Raw genomic sequence first — 5,009 nt, 5'->3', positions numbered from 1 at the left:
TCACAAAGATGGCAGAGCCCACAGCCAATAAGGAAGGAATATGCTAATTGCTGTCCAGCCCTCAAAGATGGAGGCACCTATAGCCAAAAGGTGGCAGCACCCAGTCCCCTCAGCCTTGCTGGGGCAGCAGGTGTGTGCGTGGCAAGGCCGGCCCAGCCACTCCGCGCACCTGCCTCCAGAATCCCCCAGTCCTCTTAGCCCCCCAGCTACCCATGGCCAGTCCAAGGTGCAGGCAAGCCTTGGATGTTGGCTGCCCAGTTGCCCAGGGCCACTCAAGGCAGGTAACCAGGGCCAGCTGAGGCTTGTGCTGCCGGCAGTGGCAGCAGCAGAGGTGCGATGGGGCGTCGCCTTCTCCTGATCGCTGGGTCACCTCCCACCCCTGAGGGCTCCCAGACTGTGAGAGGGGGCAGGCTGGGCTGAGGGACCCCCATCCAGCGCATGAATTTTCATGCACTAGGTCTCTAGTAATAAATAAAAATTCTTTCTTTAATTTTCTTTAATCCTCCATATTCTGTCCTCCTAACAGAAAATGCTATTGTTTCTTCTTCTAAAATATAGCAAAGAGCTTCCCACTTCCTACTTTCACTGCCACTCATTTAATCCCAGTTATCATCTTCTATGATATGTTTTTGCAGCAACTGTTGCCTTTCTGTCCACCAAATTTAAACTCTTGCCTACCCAACTTACTCTCCAGAATAATCATTCCCCTATTATTCTCTATAATAGCACCCTTTTAATTCCCTTTGTGTATTTCAAAATTGTAACATTTTTCTGTTTTTGTTTATAGTTCATTTGTTATTTATCTTCTGCACAAAATTGCAAGCTCATGAAGGCAAGGATCAGTTTGTTTTTGTTCTCTGCTGTTTCTGAAGTGTTTAATGTGGTGTCTGGCATGTAACCCACTCTACTTGTTAATCTCAATCATAAGTTGACAATGCCTTGAAATTTTCCTATGGTGGCTTTTACTCTGTCAACTTAGATCCACTGGAACTTATTTCCTAGAATTTTATCCCTCGTGTGGTTATGAGTTTGAGTTTGGTTTCAAAGGCAGAAGTGAAACAGTGGCTGGCCATCATGCTCTACAACCTGTGGAGAGTGTAAGGCACTAGTGCAGCTCACTCACATTGGCCTGATCTGATGGCTTACCTTGATAGTGTAGGGCAGCTCCTCAAGCTCCCACTAGATCTCCTCAGCACCTTCTCAGAGCTCCTCATGCCCAACAAAGGCACTAGATTTTCCTGCTGGACACCTGCATCATTGAAGTTCATGGAGTTTGTAAAAAATCAGTGGAGAAAAGTTTTTCCTTACTTTCCTCATAGTTCCAGCATGTCTTTGCCCTCCCCCATTTCATATTTAGCCTTTCCACTTGATCACCAGCCCTATAGACCAACAGCTACTCCAAGGCCACATCCAATACAGAGACAATAATCTTGCATAGAACTCTTCACTAGTTCACACAACTTCAGGCTGTCTAAACCCAATGATAAATTTTCTTCTCCGTATCACTTATAGCGATTCTACTTCTTTGATTAACCCCCCACTGATACTTTCCCCTTGAAAAAAAAGAAAAGAAAATAAAGAAACCTCATATCATCCTAGCCTGCTGTCACCAATAAACTTAAACAAACTGAACATTGCAAAAGGAAAAAAATCTCAAAACTCTCTATCAATTACTTATTTTTGGAGGCTCTTGGGAGTTTGCCTAATCTGAGAATAGAGATAATCAAAGGTAAGATTTCAAAATTCAAGTGTAAAGGAAAAACTCCTTTGTAACCAAAACCCAAAAGATGTTTTAATGTTTCCTGACAAGCAGACAATCCAGGAATATTTGTCTACTTGCTTTTTTTTACAAAAATTATTAAATTGGCACATGTTGCAATGTGTGAAAGCATAGCAACAGTGTAAGTACAGTAAGTCCTCAACATCACCAATAGTTTCTTGGAACATCAGCGAAACGACCTATAACAAAGCCAATTTTACCATAGGCTAATTTGCAGACTATAACAGAGTAAGTTCCTGTCGTGTCCTATCAACGTTATCACAAAATAACATTGAATGAATGAAACAATGGTATTCGAAAACGGCTTTATGTAAAAAATCCAGGAAGGAAAGATCACCCATTTGTATTATAGCACTGCCTTTTTCAAATACTAAGCTCAGAATTGCAAAAGGCACTATAAAATCGGATGTAGAATCAGATAGCTTTGAAAGCCTACCGGACTCAAGCTCTGAAATGACCACCTCACATTCATGTAGATTTTATGTGAGAGTTTTCACTTTGGCATTCAACCAGGAGATATAAGCAGCCTGCAAGCCTTTGCTAGAAACCCTAAGAAAGAGTTGTATTCCGAGTGCAGATTTTCTGCCAACTACTGACAACAGTACCAATTATTTTTCTCCATATTCAATTGGTGTATGAGGATAAGTCTGGCCTCACTGACAGAGCTATAAATTTGCAGGTTGTAAAGATTTAATGGAGGGAGCCAGCTAGTGATGGCCCTATTTGTGACACCGACGCTCTCACAGAGTTGATGGAGGTCTGGGGCTCTGGGTCTAGCTCAGTCCTTTTACATCTTATCATCAGCTTCCTGAGCTACTCACTGTGAATTCAGAACAGATTTAATAACAGTCTTCCCAGAAACAAGATCAAGTTTAACGTTTTCGTGATATTCTACCCATTTTTTCTGTTTCACTTTATAATAACAATGCTCCTCTGAAATTTATAGCACTTGTCTACTGAGAACCATATATATAGCTTCAGGTACTCGTACTTATTTTCACTCCTCTGAGACCAATAAAGACAGAAGATCTGTTTTATAAATGAAAACTGAAATAAGGAAGATTAAAAGCCTTTCCTTAAATCACATGGGGACTAGGAGAGAGTGATCCAAACTCTCTTCTTTTAAATACAGTCCTTTTGCACTTCTGTTGTTGGTGTTTTTTGTAATTAATTCTCCCAGATTTCCTCAGCAACAATAAATTATTGTCATCAGCACTAGAACCTGTGGAGGGCCTGACAGTTCACAACGCCTTTCTGCATCTGCTCTCTCATCACAGCCAAGTGAAGGGTAAGTAAGCTGTTTCACTCTGTGCTGCTGTTGCTACAGAGCCATGCACTGAGCGAAGACATGTCTGGCATAAAATTGTCTTGGAATCTTATCATAGGTTGGACTGTCTTCAAAATACACATAAGAACAAGAAAATGCCTATTGATTACAGAGTACTGAAATTTTATCAGAAATTTGCTGTTTTAATAATCACTAAATGTTTATGGAGTGCATACAGTCTTTCCAGCATAGTCTATATAAATGAAGCATAAAATGTATTCCTGATCATCACAAGATTACAGTCTAACACAGAAAGAAAAATGAGCTTCCAGATATCACGCATGACCAAGATCAAAGAGCCAAAATGCAGTGCAGCCGGGAAGTAATTGTAAGAGTGGAGGAAGCGAACACCTATGTGGAGTGTAGAACACAAGCGTTGTGCTCTAGTGAAAAGAGTATGGGGTTCGGAATCACAGTAAACTTCCCTCTGACAAGGTGTGAAGATGTATGCAACCCTTGACAAGTTTATTTTCATCTCTCTGCGCCAGTTTACTCATCTGTGAAATGGGTCTAACGATAGCCCTTTGCAGTGAGGTTACAAGAATCCCATCACGTAACAGCCACGTAAACTGCCAGGCATGCCATGGGGCCTCTACCTATCGCAGTCCTTATTCCATTTCAGGAGCTGCATGGCAACTCTCAGCAAAAACAGTACCTCCGTCTGTGAGCAAGCCTCTGACTGGTGAAATCCTCAGCAGTGTAGAGGGCAATCATTCTGGTGAGGCTAGGAGGCTTTAGTCAATTAGTCAATTTCAAAAGAAGAAACAAAAAGAAACCAGTCAATTAATACTGTATGTTGGTATGCCACAAAATGTTCACAGAGTTTTAGGAGTATCAGCAGCTTAGAGCGGAAGAGATATTGACACCTAAGTGCCCACAAACATAGGACCGGTTGCCAAGAGGAGCCCCAGGGCACAGCTGTGTTCAGATTACAAGAAGCTATCCAGTTGGGGTTGGTTTACATGCAAAAAGAGTCATTTGGCCTAGAGTCGAAAGGTACACTCAGGTACAGACAGGAACAACGTCCTGTCTAGGTGGACAGGAGAGCTAGGAGCACAGGTTTATCTGAGAAGTAGAAGGTAAAAATGACATACTTTAAACTGCTTTTATTATTTAATTTCTATTTGGTCTTTACTCCAAGATGTTCTTACTTTTCAGGAAAGATATAAATGTCCATCTGAGGATAGAGTTACAGAATGCATACCAAGGAGAGAAGGTGTGGTAGGCAGAGTACTGACCCCTCAAAACAGCCATCTCTCAATCCCCACACCTGTAAATACCTTGCATTGCATGGCAAAAGGGACTTCGAAGATGTGATGAAGGATTTTGTGATTCTCTAAGTGGGTCCAGTGCAAGCACAAGAGTCCTTGTAACACCGAACCGGTGTGGCTCAGTGGTCACAATTTGATTCCTTGTTAGGGCACATGTCCCGATTTTGAGCTCGATCCCCAGTAGGGGACGTGCAGGATGCAGCCGATCAAAGATTCTCTTTCATCATGGATGTTTCTATCTCTATGTCTCTCTCCTTTCCTCTCTCTGAAATCAATAAAAACATTAAAAAAAAATAGTCCTTGTAGGAAGGAGGAGGCGTGCTGGAGTGAAAGGAGGTGTGACAGCAGAAGCAGAGCCAGTGAAAGAGCTGAGGACGCTGTGCAGCGGGCTGTGAACAGGGGAGGGGGTCACAGATTCTCCCCTGGAGACCCCAGGAGGAAGCAGCCCAGCGAGACAGAGTTGGGTCTGACCGACAGAACTGTCAGATAGTAAATCCGGGTTGTTTTAAGGTACTGTTTGTGAGAATGTATCACAACAACAATGGAAATGAATAGAGAAGAGTGTACAGAACTGGGGAAGCTGGGACCTGGGAATCCAGTTGTTACCGGGAAACCTCTGACTCCTTTGCCA

This window comes from Myotis davidii, unplaced genomic scaffold (assembly GCF_000327345.1).
Source record: "Myotis davidii unplaced genomic scaffold, ASM32734v1 scaffold196, whole genome shotgun sequence".
NCBI classification, from domain to species: domain Eukaryota; kingdom Metazoa; phylum Chordata; class Mammalia; order Chiroptera; family Vespertilionidae; genus Myotis; species Myotis davidii.
The sequence above is the reverse complement of the archived record's forward strand: the minus strand, read 5'-3'. Positions refer to the sequence as shown.